Source organism: Ursus maritimus, unplaced genomic scaffold (genome assembly GCF_017311325.1).
Source record: "Ursus maritimus isolate PB19 unplaced genomic scaffold, ASM1731132v1 scaffold_21, whole genome shotgun sequence".
Lineage (NCBI taxonomy): Eukaryota > Metazoa > Chordata > Mammalia > Carnivora > Ursidae > Ursus > Ursus maritimus.
Window position 1 is genome coordinate 43422839 of NW_024424564.1, and position 16655 is coordinate 43439493.

The 16655-nt window shown below is 48.9% G+C and overlaps 1 protein-coding gene and 1 non-coding gene across 3 annotated transcripts in view; both read right to left on the reverse strand.

Annotated features, from left to right (window-relative positions):
* Positions 1-16655, reverse strand: part of LARGE1 (LARGE xylosyl- and glucuronyltransferase 1) — a 379220-nt gene that overhangs the window by 322691 nt on the left and 39874 nt on the right. The window lies entirely within an intron of this gene.
* LOC121104520 lies at positions 11186-11321 on the reverse strand. The gene has a single exon (XR_005836839.1). It is a non-coding gene; the product is annotated as a small nucleolar RNA SNORA76 (small nucleolar RNA).

Consider the following 16655-nt stretch of genomic DNA (forward strand, 5'->3'; position numbering starts at 1 on the left):
CTGTCCTGGGGACTGAGTATACACATGCAGAACCAGTAGGTGATGTACAAATGTAAGGGCTATAAAATGTCTAGTGTGCATGGTCATTATCCAGACCTCCCGACAACCCCAAATATACGGATCTGCATCCCCAGTTAACCCTTGAAGACGCTGGCGCTCAAGCTCCCCCACACACTCATCAACAGGGGGCAGAATTCTAACACGCTCCATGCTTTTTTTTAGAGACCACTGGGAAGAGAAAGGAGGAAAGGAGAGCAGGGAAAAGAGAAAGGTAAGGAGAGAGAGAAGCACCCTTTCCCCCTCAGATCACAGGGGATGGGGTGAGAAGGCAAAGAAACCAGAGAGGAAAGGGGGAGGGTGGGGAAAGGGAAAGGAGAAACATCCTTGGGACCTTCCTGACAAAGGCAACCAAGTTCAAGGTCAGTTTCTGGACCATCTCCACCTGGCTTAGTGGGGTCCTCTAGCCAGCAAGGCCAGCGCTGGGAGGGGGTCCTACACTGCCACCTCCCCACAGTCCCGTCTGGTCTCTTCTCCCACACAGCATCCGGCCAGCCAAGAGTCTCCTGGACTGTGCCAGTCCCGGAAAGCCACAGCCAGTGCACAGAACAGAGCTCACGGGGACTCTGCTTGGAACCCCTCCCCCAAGCATGGACCCCTAGTCGAGTGCACAGCCCTGGCCGTTGCTGGAATCATCCTTTGGCTTGCGAGCAGAATGAATGTGCTCTGGATGACACTGAAGGGAAACAGAGAAACCCCACAAAGGCTCTGCGAGATTGCTTTCCACAGTCCAGCCACATCCTGCAAGCAGGTGTACAGGCAGCCACAACTGCAAACCGTGAATCCAGTTGGCATTTGGAGGAAGGGAGAGAGGGAGGGAGAAGAGGTTGATGGTCGGGAAGAGGGGCTTCCCCCTTTCCTGAAAGATGAGAGGAAGGAGGGAATGAGAAATAGATTTGTTGTCGCCCTACCACCACAAGCCACACACGTGACTGATCACAGAGAGAATCAATGTGGCTGAGCGTTGGACGTGGCAGTACCGGTCGGATGGTTTCTCACCAGCAAATTCTAACAGCACAGTAAGAGAGCTTGTGAGCCCCAAACCGGAATATGGCTCTTCACAGGCCAGGAGGATGCAAGTCAGCAAGCACAACATGGGCCTCTCTGCTCATATCAACACATCTCCATACAGACTCAGACGTAAAAACTGACCAAGCCCCATTAACCTCTCCAAGTTTCCCAGCATGTCTGGCCCATCATGGCAGCCAAGTGTTTGCAAAGGCCACGACTACTCCTACTCTCTGGGCCAGTTCGTTCAGTGGTTCAGACACACAGACAATGGGAGACCCCTAAGGAACCAGGAAGAGCTATGGCCTGGGAGGGTGACCCCACTCTTCTCTAGGGAACCCTAAGGACTCCCAGGGGACCAGGTCTCTTTCCCACTCTGCACCCACATTTCTTCTCCTCTTCCAAATGAGCAGTGTTACAGTATCTGTAATATACTTTAAAAGGCAAAGCCTCTCCCTTGTTATTTCAATAATTCATTCCTGAAAGTAAAACGTTTCGTGCCAAAAAAGCTTAACATGGAACCAAGTTCCCGCAATTTTACATGGGAAACATTATAATTAAAATTATAAATTAAAATTATAATTAAAACTTCTAATGCACAGCATGTTAAGCCAACTCCCTCCTCACACTCAATTCCCTAAAATGAAACGAAGACATCATAAACATAAAACACCTGTGTAGAAGTGACACATTCTCTCGTTAGGATGTGAAATACTTAAAAATGTTCCTTCCTGATCAGGAAACCACTCATGCAGCTGTCAGCAAACACTTGCTGTGCATACAGCACAGTGACCTTTCTTTGTACCAGCAACATCCTAGACCCACACATGCCCATCCCATTGAGGCTTGGGGGCTTCTAAATGTTCTATAGAGGATTCCAATTTTCTGCCTATTGTATGTGGTCTATAACCTAAAGCTCATCGCAACACATTATTTTGTTAAAAATATTATACTGGTTTTTGCAATGTAAATATAAGTTTTTCCTGTGTAAATATCACCCCGAAAGTGTAGTGTCAAGATATTTACATTCTATGAAATTTAAGTATTAGAAAAAAAGGGGGGGGCAGCAGCCTTATGTACAATCACCAAAAGATGGAAAAACCCCAATCAATGTTCATCTACAGATGAAGGGATAAGCAAAACTCACTACACACACATGCAATGGAATGTTATTCCGATTTAAAAAGGAAATTCTGACACATGTTACAACAGAGACAAACCTTAAAGATATCCTGCCAAGTAAAATAAGCCAGTCACTGAAGGACAAATACTGTATGAGTCCACATATATGAGGTACTTAGAATAGGAACAGTCATAGAAACAAAGTAGAAGAGAACATGTGTATTCCCATAGCTACAGTCTACATTAATAACTTACCAGGCTTTATCACATCTACCCATCTTTTTTGAAAAAGGCATTTCAAAACAGTAAGTTGGTCACCAGCACATTATTTCCTAGGCACTACGGTATGGATAGCATTAACTGAGGTTCAATAATTTTTTTTTTTTTGAGGAAAAAGGTACCTTATTATAATGAAATGCAGAGTTCTGACAACTGCATACATCTGTAAAACCCAAATCCCCTTCAAGACAGAACATTCTGGAGTGATGATGCAATTTACTCAAACCCCCTCCCAGTCAATCTCTGCCTGCACTCCCCAAAAGCAATCATTTTTCTGATTTATTCCCTTTATAAACAGGTACATCTATTAGGAATTATGAAGTATACGCTTTTGGCTAAGCCTCCTTTCACAGGGTAACATTTCTGTGATTCGTTCATGTTGTTACTCATACCGGTTGTCGGTTTCGTTCTATTGTTCAACGAGTGACAGGTCACTCTATTAATATATTACGATTTATCTGTTTATTATCCATTTTCTTATTGACGAACACCTGGGCTGTTTTCAGTTTTGGCAAGGACCACAACTGAAACTGAAGGGTCGGAGGGTAGATGTTTAGCTTTAGGAGAAATTACCAGACCCCTTTTCAAAGTGGATGAACCATTTGATACTCCCACCGATAATGTAGGAGAATTAACTTGTGCCACATTCTTGCCAACATTTGATGTTGTCGGTCTTTTTAATTTTAGCCATTCTGGTGGGCTTGTGATAGCATCTCATGTTTTTTTCCTGCCTTTCTGTGGGGTCCTCAAACAGTTTTTAGAATTCCATCTTGATTCACTTATGGTGTTGTGGCTGTTGTTGTTGTTGTTGTTTAGTCTATTTCTTTGTATGGCTTTTTTAATGGTTGCTCTAAATATTGTTATACCTGCATGATTTACCAAAGTCTCCTGGGGCCGACATCCCACTGGTTTAAGGAAACCTTACCTCTGTTTGCATCCCTTTACCTGCTCCTATTTACAATAGGACTGTCTTAGTGCTTTCCCCTACATAACACCGGGAGCCACATCAGACATTTTCTAATTATACCTATTAACTCCTGTCTAACTCCTGGACACCCACTGCGAAACCAAGTTTCCACCACGCAGACCCAACCCTGGGACATTGGAAAGGCACGAATGGACATCAGGAGATGGGGCAGCTCTCCTACCGCTTCTACTCTTTTCTGGCAAGCATAAGCAAGCGACGTTCGTTTCTTCCCAAGGCATCTGTAGTTAGATCCTGGAGTCGGTCCTGAACGTCATGAATATCAAGTGAACACGGCACCCATACTGCTGACCCCAGTCCCAGCACGCAGGGTGTGGTCTTCAAGGGGCAGTGGTCTCAGTGGCTGCTTAACCACAGTCTCCCCGGTGGTCTGCTTCTGTGTGGTGTGGAGAACTGCTCCTCACAGCTCGGCTTAGAACCTGTGCCTCTCGCTTCTCCTGGAATTCTGCACCCAATAATGGCCACAGATCCTTTTCTGTTTAAACTCGTGTATTCTCTTGTCTGTAACTGAACTCTAATAGATAGAGTCCCATGGCTAATTACTGGCAGAGCTGGGATCAAAACCCTGATCTCTGTCCTTTTCTTCTAGAGTCCGCTGTCAGAGTCTCTCTCTGGCGCTGTGTTCTTCGAAGAAGGAAGAGTTGAAAGTCCCGTATTCTATTTTGAGAACATGCCCTGGGAACGAAATGTTTGTATTGCTTTCTCATCGCCTCCTTTGCCACTTTCCCACGCGTGCAGTCACCTCCACCTGGGTTGGTTAGACCCCTGCTCAGGAACCAGACGCCATGGGCACTTGCTGGGCCGCACAATGGTGACGGTGAGGAGCACACTTTTCTGCTGCGGAACACCTACTTGCTACTGGAGCTGGACCAATCAAGACTGTCTCTTAAAGGATTAAATTCACTCCAGTAAACACAGAGAGGTGTAGTCCGCGGTGGCTTCTCACATTTACCTGCATGTGGACAAACTCCAGACTTGGAGCTCAAAGATCCAGAAATTCCAGCTCAGCCACATCCCAACATGCCATTTATCAAACCTTTTTGAGCTGCCACTGCTCCAACACTGCTGGCTTCCTTGCTGTGATCAACGTATATTTGGTCTTTGTCCCCAGTTCCTGGCTCACAGCTCCTAAAATCCTTTGGACTCTCTTATCATCCCAGAGTGTCCTGTGCCTGCTAATGAGATGATTGGTGGCTGGGGACCCCTAGGTAGCTTCAGGATGGGTACTGGTCACCAGAAAGAACGAGGCACAATTAGAGGGTTGGCACTTTCAGCCCCAGCCCATGCCCAACCTCCAGGGAAGTAAGAGGGGCTGGAGATAGAATTAAGCCCCAATGGCCAAGGATTTCATCAATCATGCCTTTGTAATGAAGCCTCCATAAAACCCCCTAATGACAGGGTTCAGACACCTTTGAGGTTGATGAACACATCCAGGTCCTGGGAGGGCAGCATGCCAGGGAAGGGCACACGCATAAGCTCTGCCCCCTCCATACTTTGCCTTATGTATCTCTTCTGTTTGGGCTCTTTCAAAATAAGACAGCAATGGCAAGTAAATCACTTCCTGAGTTCCAGAGAGGATCGTGGGAGCCACTGAATTTATAGATGGTCAGTCAAAAGTATAGGTAGCAACCTGGGTCTTGTGACTAGAGTATGAAGTGGAAACAGTCTTATGGGGTAGAGCCCTTAACCTGCGGGATCGGTACTAATTCTGGAAAGGCAGTATCAAAATGGAATTGTAGGATATCCAGTTATTAACTGGAGATGGAAAACTGGTGGGGAAAAAACTCCAGGCATTTGGGGTCAGAAGTGTTGTAGAAAAGTACAGACTTCCTATTCCTGAAATAAGACAAACATGTTCCTGCCACAGGACCTTTGCACTTGTAATTCCCTCTGGTTCACATCTGTATCCTTCTAATATCTGCTTGGTGTGTACCTTCACCTCACTCTAGCGTCTACTCAAAAAGCCTTCCCTAACACCCAGCATACCCCCACTTACTTTTCTTATACCACTTAAGTGATTCAATCTTGCAGATCTATTTCTTGACTATTCCCCCAGAAAATTTTCCTCTTCAGTATTCCCAGTGCCTATAAGGGTGGCTGGCACACAGTAGGAGCTCAATAAATAGTTGGGGAGTGAATGAATGCCTGGTTGCACATTTAATGGGGACCCAAGGTCCTCATCTATAAAACCGGTCACGGTGTTGACCTTGGACAACCGTCATAAATACTAACAGACAAGTTATGTGAAAAGCCATGACTGTGAAAACATGTGCCTAGCCTGTGATCATTTAAAAAAAAATTATTGGGGGCGCCTGGGTGGCACAGCAGTTAAGCGCCTGCCTTCGGCTCAGGGCGTGATCCCGGCGTTCCGGGATCGAGCCCCACATCAGGCTCCTCCGCTATGAGCCTGCTTCTTCCTCTCCCACTCCCCCTGCTTGTGTTCCCTCTCTCGCTGGCTGTCTCTATCTCTGTCAAATAAATAAATAAAATCTTAAAAAAACAAAATAAAATAAAATAAATAAAAAAAAAATTATTGACTCTAAGACCAAGTGGTTTTCACATTCTAACATCTTCGACATCAAGAAGCTTCCAGCAGTAACAGGACCACAGGGCAATGGTACACAAGACTGGCCCCGCTAGCACGTTCACAGAACTTGCGGAATGGGTGTCCGTGGCTTCAGTAAAAATCCTGGAGACCGAGGAAGATGGCAGTCTTTCAACCCTATGAACCAAATGGCTGTGGAAGGTGGAGAATCAGTGTGCTAGCAACATTCCTGAAAGAGAAGCCAGGAGGAGGCCAGCTCCGCAGAACCACAAAGTGGTCTCAAGTGTCTTCTCTGCGGAATTCTCAGGAAATCTGAAGCTCACCACAGTGAGGAAGAGGATACAATGTAGCAAAACAGAGATGGCAAGGACACAATCTGAAGAGGGAGACTCAATGTGAAGAAGGTTCAGGAACACCAGAACCAATATATTTGCCAATACTTTGCTTTATATGTAGGCAGAGCAGTAAAATATGATAAAAACCCATCTAATTAGGTCTAAAAGGGCCCTTTCAATAAGTATACAAAAGATTCAGCAGGATAAGAAAGCATTGTGTCGCAGTTTAATTAAAAGCCTTTTTTTAATTTCTTGGCTTTATATAAAGTAACAGTGCATCTTACAACTGGCAGCATCTAGGTTTAGATGAAATAGAATTCGCCTGGAAAAAAAAAAAATTGGGAAACAAGACTCCAAAGCACCCCTGACCCCAAATATTTCTCTGTTGGTTTATCCCTTGACTTATTTTCTCTGTATTTAATCCCCAAGCCAATTGTCAGGCGTGATTTACGTTGCAGGTTCCCCTGGGGGAGAGCAGCAAATCTGTGTGTTTCTCAAGGACAGCGGTTCTCGGAGGGTTGTCCCGGGACCAGCAGCATCAGCATCATCTGGGAACTTGGTAGAAATGCACATTCTGAGCCCCCACCCCCCCACCAGAGCCCTACTGAATCAGAAACGAGGTACGGGGTTGTTATAATACACCCTCCAGCTGATTCTGATTCATACTCGAGCTTGAAAGGCACTGCTCTAAGAAAAACGCCCAGTGCCATCAGCTTGAGTACTCAGGCCTGACTACTCATGCGAGTTGAACTAAAATGTCCTAGGAATTCACGGTGCCCCAGGCGCTGTGCTGGGAGCTGAATGTGCCTCACATCTAAAGACGTACACGTGCCAATGACTACATAAAACAGAACGAGAGGACGGCTGACAGAGGTGCTGATACCACGCTCTGTTCGGGGGATGGAGGATAAATTCTGATTCAAGAGTCCTGGTGGGCTTCTCGGAGGAGGTGGCAGTGGAGCTGAATCTTCCAGGAGAAGGTGGTTTGGGACAGGTTTTCTATGACCAAGCAAAATGACCCCGCACCCTAAGGAACCAGGACAAGCAAAGGGCACAAGAAAATTCAGAGTCCTGTGAGCATAAGGGGCCATCACTCAGACACACTCTAAGAACCGACTACTTCAAAAGTTCCTCTCCCCCCACTTTTAAGTCCTCACCACAGATTCTTCTTGTGGCAAGGACTGCCACGTTGCCACCCCAGGTCCATTCTCCCTTTCCTGCTTAGGAACAGAACCCTGCTTACTTTCAGGGGAGCGAAGCAGCCAGAGAAAACACTACATACCATGGCCTCTACAGCAGCTCAGCATGGCTACGGGACTTCAGGAAGGCCACTTACAGGCAGTTTGCCCGTGGCGAAGTGTACCCATTTCTTCTTGGCTGTCGGCCTACCTTGGGGACATGGACACTCTAGCGCCATATTGGACGCTGAGGTGTGGGGCCTACCGCTGAGGATGGCAAAGCCGAAATAGAGTATTTGGGAAAGACACCATTAAACCACTACACCAACCTACTGCCAACATCCCGACTGCTTGGATGTGGGAGAGAAATCAACTTCCCTCTGGTTTAAGCCACTGTTACTGGGGACAGTTGTCACATGCTGTGGCACCTCCCCGTCCCTGATTCACTACTATTTCCATCAGCCTCCTCTTGATCTGCGACACTCGAGGGTCCTTCTCCTTCACTGAACACCTTTGCCCCAAGCCCCGATTTTCCTCTCCATCTGCTGCCATTCTTCTGGACAACATGATCACAGAGCCATCGGACCCTTCAGCCTGACCGCACAAGGCAGAGCTCATTTCCAAGCACTTTCACCACACCCCTCCCCCCAGACCTGCAGCCCCCTCCACGGCCTCCCAGCTCGGTGCGGTCCAGGTACCCAGCACATCAGTGTCACCAGGGTCAGAGGAGCAGACTCTCAGGCCCACCCAGGCTTCCAGACCAGAAGATGTGTCTGCCCATGACAGCTTGGGAGACACTATGGTCAAACTGCTCGGCCTCCTCCTCGCCTCCGGCTGCTCACCTCCTGACCCCAGAGCGGGAAATCCATCCTCCAGCTCCATCCGTCTGTCCCTTCCAGGTCTCACCAAGTCCTCCCTTCCAACAGCTTTAAAAGGAACCTACACTACCCAGAATTGCTTGCTACTCACTCTTCCCTGAACAAAAGAATTTCTTTCACACTTCCCTGCTTTTGTTTTCATAATTCCCTCTGCCTGGAATGCCCCTCAAAATCCCAGAAAACCCACGGATCTCCCACTCGCCTTTGAATGCCCTGCCAGCTTAGAGACCACCTCCAGACCATGAGCATTTTGGGGAGAAGGGACTGGACTGGGCCCTTCTCTGTCAGCTCTGGAGCTCATGTCACTTACTAGCGTGTGACCTTGAACATGAAAGGCAACCTCTCTCTGCCTCGGTTTCTTCACCTGTAAAACTCAGATGATACGACCCACGTTTCACAAGGTAGTTCCAAGAAGCCAAGGAGGCAATAAAGTTAAAGCACCTGGAACAATGCTTGGCACATAGTAACCATTTAATAAACGCCAGACACTAATCCTTCGTACCAAGACCTAGCTCGGGGGCAGACACACAGTGGGTGCTCCATATACATTTACGGACTCTAACTTGCAGCTTCCGGATTGGCTTCTGGGCCTTAATTCCTCCTGGGCTCAGGAGTCCACCCCACCCACTCTTCTCCACAGCCCAGCGAAAAGCCGGAATCCAGCCCCCAACAGGGACATTATTTAGATGAAAGAACATTTTCCGCAGCCATCCCAGTCCTCGGAGCCTCGCCAAGAAATAGAAAAGAAAAGCAATATAAATGTTAATAGGAAATTGTCTATTCGCTTTTACGGAGGCTAATCTACTGCAGCCCAACAAAGAAGGAATTAGACAGCTAGGGGACAGGAAAACATGGGACCTTGACACGCCAAAGCCCAGGGGACTGCAGTTCCCAAGAGGAAATGCATTCCAGGCCAACGAGGCTGTGTGGAAATCAGGACAGAGGGCTTCTGCTCTGGAGGTCTCCATGCTGGGCAGCCCGGCTCCTGCCCTGGCCCTTGCTTTCTGGGCATCCAGCATCCACTGCCTGCGAAGTGCGGCCACTGGTCCGCACGGTACAGATGGCAAGGTGATGACAGTGCAGTCCCTGTTCCCAAGGACTACTGGGACAGGCAGACAAATAAACCTACATGATCAGACGGTGTGGAGGTGCTAAGGGCGCAGGCGCAAGGTGTCAGACAAGCAGGAGAGGCCGTTACTGGGTCAACAGGGCAGGAGACGGAGGAAGTCTTCTCACAGAGAAGACGCGGGGACTGGGTTCTGGAGGGTGAATAGGGATCAGCCTCATAAAAGCGGCAGGAAAAGGTGCCCCAGGCAGTGAGAACACTAGGTACAGAGAAACCAGGGAACTGCAGTGGGTTAAGCCAAAAAACAGTCCCCTGAAGATGCCCAAGGCATGTGACATTAGGAGGCCAAAGAGACTCTGCGGGTATGATGCAAGATTTTGAGATAGGGAGATTATCCTGAATGATATGGGTGGGCCCAATGCAATCACAAGGTCTACGAGACATGAAGGAGCTGTCGGCATCAGAGGACGAGTCAGTGTGACATAGAGGCAGAGACTGGACTGATACACTTCGAAGATGGAAGAAGGGGTCACAAGCCAAGGGATACAGGCAACTATCTGAAGCCAAGCAAAAGCAAAGAGCCCCCCAAAGGAACTGACCCTGTGACACCCTGACTTCAGCCCAGAGGGACTGATGTGGGACTTCTGACCTCCAGGAGGAGGAAAGAACGCCTCTGCATTGTTCAAAACTGCAAAGTTCACGGTAATTCCTTATAGGAGCGACGGGAAATTAATACACGTATGCTATCTGAGGGGCATCTTCAGAAATGCTCAAGAAAAGAAAAGTGACGAAAAAACGGAACGGAGGAAGGGGGCAGCCGGGGGCCAAACCATGAGCGGATGTGTGCACCAGGCTGAGTTTCCATTTCATCCGCAATGTGGAGCTGCTGCTAAAGCATGTTAAGCAGAGGGGTGATATAGTAAGACCGCCCGTGCGAAAGCACTGAATCGTCACATTTCTAGATCTTCAATCTCAGGAATTACCACATGTCTAATTCTCCATTTTATTGACTCGTTTCTTTTATCATGGACTGTAATGACGTTATGAAAAGGAGGAATAACCCACTGGAATATGTGACTCTACTACCAGCCCCCAAATGCCATTCGACTGTTCTGGAAGACGCACACCTGTCCCAGTAGGGCTGCAATCAGGTAGGAGCGTGCTGGTGCAGACAGCTGGACAGGACCGAGGGACTGAGTCTCCCCTCCCAAATCCTAGATGGATGACTGCCGTGTGCCTAAAAAGATCCCGTTCAGATGCTCCCTCCCCACCCCTGCGCCTCGCCTCCAAGAAGGGGAAAGGCAACCAACCCTGTATTGAATGCTCACGTGGGGCCAAAAACTTTGTGAACGTTTCCTTTGCTGAGACCCCCCCCCTTTGCCCCCGCCAACAATCCTCTGAGGGGGGACGATTACCACCCATCTGGGCCACACTCTTGAGGGCTGGGGGGATTGGGGGACTGAGTCTCCAGTGACTGAGTGCCATTCCCTGGGCACCATTATCACAAGGCACAGGGCCCATCGGAGAAAGCAGGCAGAGGAGCTAATCCAGCTCCCCNCCCATGCGCCCCCCCCCCCAAATCTCCGCCAAGTCTCTGCACGGGGAAAGGCTTTAAATATAAAATTCCAGCCCGCCTCCAGGCTCCGGGCCCTCCCCCACCCACCCCGTGCGTGTATCACGCCCTCCACCCACGCACACCTCTCCAGGGCCTCTGCCAGCTGTGCCCTTTGCCGAATGTCACTCGCTGCCAAAGGGATCGCTTAGGTAGCCTCTAAGCAGCCCCGGATCTGAACAAGCTGGTTTGCTCTAGCACTGCCACCAGCCCCCTGAGGCCATGGGCCGGCCCCGCAGAGGTTCCAAGGCAGTGCCTCGGCTGCCATGGAGGCAGGGGACCCAACCGAGAAGGGTGCTCTGCAGACTGCAGAACGGACGTCAAAAACCCCTAGCCCTCTCCGGGCCTCAGTTAAAAACTGCTTCGCTGCCTTCGTCATGGGGACATCCCACAGACTGAAAACCCTGCCCTCTCTCCGTGTGTGCGACCCTGTCCGCGGCCGTGGCAGGCTCTCCAGGGCCGACGTGGGGCACGTGCAGACTTCTCAATCCCGAGCTATTTTAGCACGGCTGGGAACCGCTCTGACAGGCTCCACTCTTCCCTGCTCCCCCTTTTCTCTTAGGATCTATATTTGGGGACAGTACACGCCTAAGAATAGAATCACTGAGTTAAAGGGTAAAAGCACAATTTATAGCTGCTATGGTGAACTCGCTGCTTACTCTCCAGAAAGCACGCTGTTGGCGTTGCCAGCAATTCGGATCCAACAGCCACTGATTGAGCCCTGATTGCCATCCAGTGCGGAGCTGCCCCCTCCCCTTCCGTGCTCCTGCTTCAAGAGTGCACGGCCCTCTGCTCGCCCCGTTTGGTTGACAAGAAGACTAAGGTCGTGTCGAGTAAAGCCACCTGCCCCAACGCGCTATCACTGTCTTGAGTGATTTTTACACAGGGCCGGGAGAAGATTCTAAGTCCCCAAATCCCCCAGTTCTGCGGCGTCTGCTGAATTATTCAGATCTTTGAGTTATCCCACACAGCTACAACAGCTTTCACTTATTAAGATAACCACAGACCAGGGACTAGACTGCGTATTTCTTTGTTATGTAAACCAGCACATCCTCCCAAGTCCATCGTCAGTGAGTCAACAGAAAACTGAGCAAGGCACGGATCTGCCCCATTTACAGATGAAAGGAATGAAGCGCAGAAAGTGACTTCCCTCAAGAGTCCCAGCTTATAAACTTATCCATCCATAAATGGATCTGAACACAGGGCTGTCCCCAAAACCGCAGCATTTCACTGCAAGGCTAGGCTGCCCCGAACGGGTCACCAGGTGGGTGGCAAGGAAGGGGGTTTCCAGAGATGGCGGTGAGAAAAATCAGCATTCCATTTCGTTTCATCTTCCCTGGCTGTGGAGTTTGAGGAGTGCTGTGTTTATGTCAGGGCCACCCGACTAGCTGCATACAAATACATGTTCTTCTCTTCAGAGGGCTGCTTCCCATTCCACGAACAAGGAGCACAAGGATCAGCCCGCGTCCCCGCACAGGCCTCCAGCGGACGCCTCCAGCGGTGCCAGAGAGGGGCCCTCTCATCAGAGCCTGGGAGAGAACAAGAGGGCTTCTCTCAGGGCTAGCCTGTGCAGTGGGGCTGGAGCAGAAAGGTGACAGTTCCTAGAAAGCAGAAGGAGCTCCCCTTCTAAGGGCAAGAGCATCAGGATGGGAAAGAAGCCACAGGTTCAAGTCCCAGCTCTGCCAGTAACTCAACGTGTGACCTGGGGCAAATCAGTCTTGGCCTCATGAAGACTGATAAATTATAAGACAAATAACTTGATATAATTTTCAGTCTCCTCTGGAGGCGGCCAGCAAGATTTTAGTAAAAACTGAATCACTTTAAAGGAAGGAAAAGAGTCAGCAGACCAAGACCAGACACCCGGGTACCAGATTACTTGCACATCGAACCTACTCTCTTAGAAGTCCTTCGCCTCAAAATGCACAGACAGAAACCCATAGGTTGGCCCTTTTCTGCCCTAAGGCAGCGGCCATTATAGATTCTTTCAGATGCCACACCAGCTCACGTCTTGGTAATACTGCAGGTCGAAAGCAGCCTGAGAAAGAAATCATTACCTCCATCATCAAGTAAGAATGTTATCATCTCAGGAGATCCAGAATTGACAGAGGAGACCAATTCCAGCTGAATAGGGTTATGACTGATAAAGAAATGGGAGGGAGAAAAGGAAAAACCCACCCTGGCTTGCCTTCCTCACTGTCCTACCATTAGAAGGATGGGTCTTTTTCCTTGTCATCCTGCCAGTTGCTAAAGGGAGACCTCCCAGGACCATACCTGCCCTCTGGCACAAGCAGCCTGACCATTTTTACTAGGCGTCCATCAGTGAAATACAGGGAATCCCCAGGTGAGGAGGAAAAGCATCCAAGCCACACGTAACAAAATTCCTAAAGTCAAGTTTGGCTTTGCCAGAGAGGCTCTTTTCATTGTAACTTAGAAAGTCTCCAGGTGTTCACAGCTGGAAATGGTTCTAGGGCTCCTCTTGCTGGGGTTTATGGCTACCCTGGCAGTACATGAGGCGACCAAGATCTTCCAAGCATGCCAGACTCCAGGCACGTATGCGTCATTCCCCCCTCCTTTCTCCAATTGCTCTGGCTTCCCAGCCAGCCTTCCTCTTTGCTCCCAGTTCTTTGGAATCAAAGGAACTTTAAAAAAATCAAGCTGCTTTGGGTGGGGGGGAAGTGTCAATTTGTAAATTCCCTACTTGGCCCTGTCTACCTGCAAAGATACAGAAAAATCTAGAAGTAAAAGAAGAGGATTGTTGTTTCCCTTTTTAGTTTCCAGATGGAGCTGCCTCCCACCAGCTACCCACACACCCAAGTGGTTGATGTCACCATTGTGATTTTGGTCGTACCGTGCGGGTCCTGGGGCGAGTACCCCCATGAAAATCCACAAGAGTTAGCACATCTGAGAAAGCCAGAGACAGAAAGGAGGGAAGCAATGGGTGCCCGGCTCTGGAGATGTCCATGGAATCACCGCACAGAGGCCAGCAAGTGGACGCTTGTGCACACACGCCAGCTGGACTGCACCTCGGTCAGAGAGCCAGAGGCACCAAGCAGGCTGAGAATGATGCAGCCCCAAATACTGCCCCACAGGACCCTGGGGAAAAAAAACCCTTTGGCCATTTCCTAGGATGACAGGCTCAGAATTCATCAACCACACGGTCTAGAGGAGCCCAGCACTGTGCTGTGACTGGCCTGCACACACGGGAGAGAAGTTGCAGGCACCCAGCAGAGTTGCTGCTGAACACGAATGTCATCAGCAGGACTGTGCACCAGGCACTGGGTCTGCCTACCGAGAAGGTGGTGGTGGTGGTGGTGGTGGTGGTGAAGACGTGAAGGGAGACCTGGATGGGGACTCCAACCGGAACCACTTCTACTCGGTTTGTCAGCATTCCCGCCACGGGCCGTGTCCTGTAAGCTGGACATTACACGCCTTCTTGACTCACAGTGCCTGTCTTCAGGGGACTGTCACTGTATTAGGTCACTAGTGCTGCCATAACAAAGCATTCAGACTGCAGGCCTTAACCACAGAAATGTAGGTCCTCAAAGTTCTGGAAGCTGGGGTCGCAGGTCAAGGTGTCAACAGGGTTGCCTTCTTTTCAGCCCTCTCTCCTGGCCTTGCAGAGGGCCGTCTTCCCCGTGTGTGCCTGAGTCCTAATCTCCTCTGCTTGTAAGGACACCGGGAATGCTGGATTAGGGCCACCTAGGTGATCTCATGTTACCTCAATTCCCTTTTTAAAGACCTTATCTCCAAATACAGTCACAGTCTGAAGTACGGGGTACAAGGTCTTAAGCTGACGCATTTTGAAAGGAACAAAATTCAACCCATTAACAGTCATTACCATCTTTATACCACTGAGGAACAGGACACACACAGGAGGGTGAAGCAGCTCACCAGAGAGCCACAGGTCCAAACAGAGTAAGATCTAACTTTATCCCCAGTAGTCACTCGCATCAAGCATGCCAAGACTGCTCTAGGATTAACATGGTTCTGTTGTTGGTTGTTGAGCCAGTAACTGCCTGTCAACATGACTCATTCTCCTCTACTCAGGGTTGTCTAGACACCATAGCTGTGCAGAGCTACCCATTCTCCATTGCAACGCACCAATTTTAAAAAACCTTCACTACAAGCCATTCAACTGTGGGATTACAGCTCTCAGTTGCCCCCATGTGACTGAAGCCTGTTCTCCAAATTGGATTTCATGCTTCCTAAGAGCCTTTTGATGGTGCCTTGTGGAAACCCTTGCACATAGTGGTTTCCTGATCAATATCTGCTGAATGCATGAATGTATGTCTGAATGGATGGAGTGGTCGAGGTAACCTCAAAAGACCCTTCTTGGTTTTAATTAAGTTCCATGATTTTGTTCTGGAGGTAACTCATTGGGACTGCTGCTTGACAACAGAGGATTACATCAGATCCAAAACCACACCTTTCTTCTCTAAAGTGTATCTTCCTCCTACTCAGCCAGCAGATCAGGGCAGCAGCACCCACAGAAACAATGCAGTGATAAGCTGCCACTGAAAGTAATGGCCTTGGTCCAGGTACAGAATGATGGAAAACCCCAGGACCAATTAAACTTTGCCCTTAGAATTAATCCCAACACTACTTTGATGTACTTTCTTCTCTTGCCAAACACTTGCTAGGAGGAAAAAAGAAGGAAAACTTCACAATCAGCATCCAACTCTACTGTCCCTGGTTCCTATCTGGAAAATGTCATTGTCCTTCAACCAATGTCTGTTTGAGTAGCTCTATGAGCAAAGAACTACGAGGGGCAGTTTCTGAAGCAGCAGGAGACAAGAGCTCATGACAGCAAGGTGTTTATAAGAATTCAAGAAGGTAAAAAAATACAAGAATATGGAATAATGCAATACAAATTGTATTAATATGTGTTAAGCCTTTGCAGAATACCCCAGAACAAGCGTGGCTAAGATTTTAAAGAATAAAGGATTCTCAGAAGAAAAGAGACAGTAAACCAAAGCATCAAATGGAAGACTAAAGCTGTAAATCTTGGCCTTGGCCCAACAAAATGGCTTGTTCTGGGTCTAATAGAGGACCATGGCTATGAACTGTCCAGGTATTGAGCAAACTAGGAAGAACCACAGAAAAAATTACGGGCCCAGGAGCTGGTACCATGTGCCAAGGAGTTTCGACTCGAGAGAGTTTAACCACACCCATTACCTTATTCAGTAACCTTGTGGGGTGAAGAACACAATGGCAGAGGCTGGGGAGCCTGAGGGGCTCAGCTGGCCAAGCGTTTCTTGATTTCGGCTCAGGTCATGATCTGAGGGGTGTGGGATTGAGCCCTGCATCCGGCTCTGTGCTCACCAGGGAGTCTGCTTGCCCTTCTCCCACTGCTCCTCCCTGTACTCACTCTCTCCCTAATAAATAAAAATAAAACCTTGGGGGGAGGGGAAGGATGGCAGATGCTAACTTGGTTGGAAAACCAAGAAACCTGGATGCCAAGCCAACCAGTGGACACGACCAGCGTTGGACCAGTAAGGATGCCGTCTCAATTGGAGAAATGGCCCTTCCCTAACATCCAAGCAGTCTTAAGGCAGGCAGGATTGACAGGTTATGGGACCAGAGGCCCTCA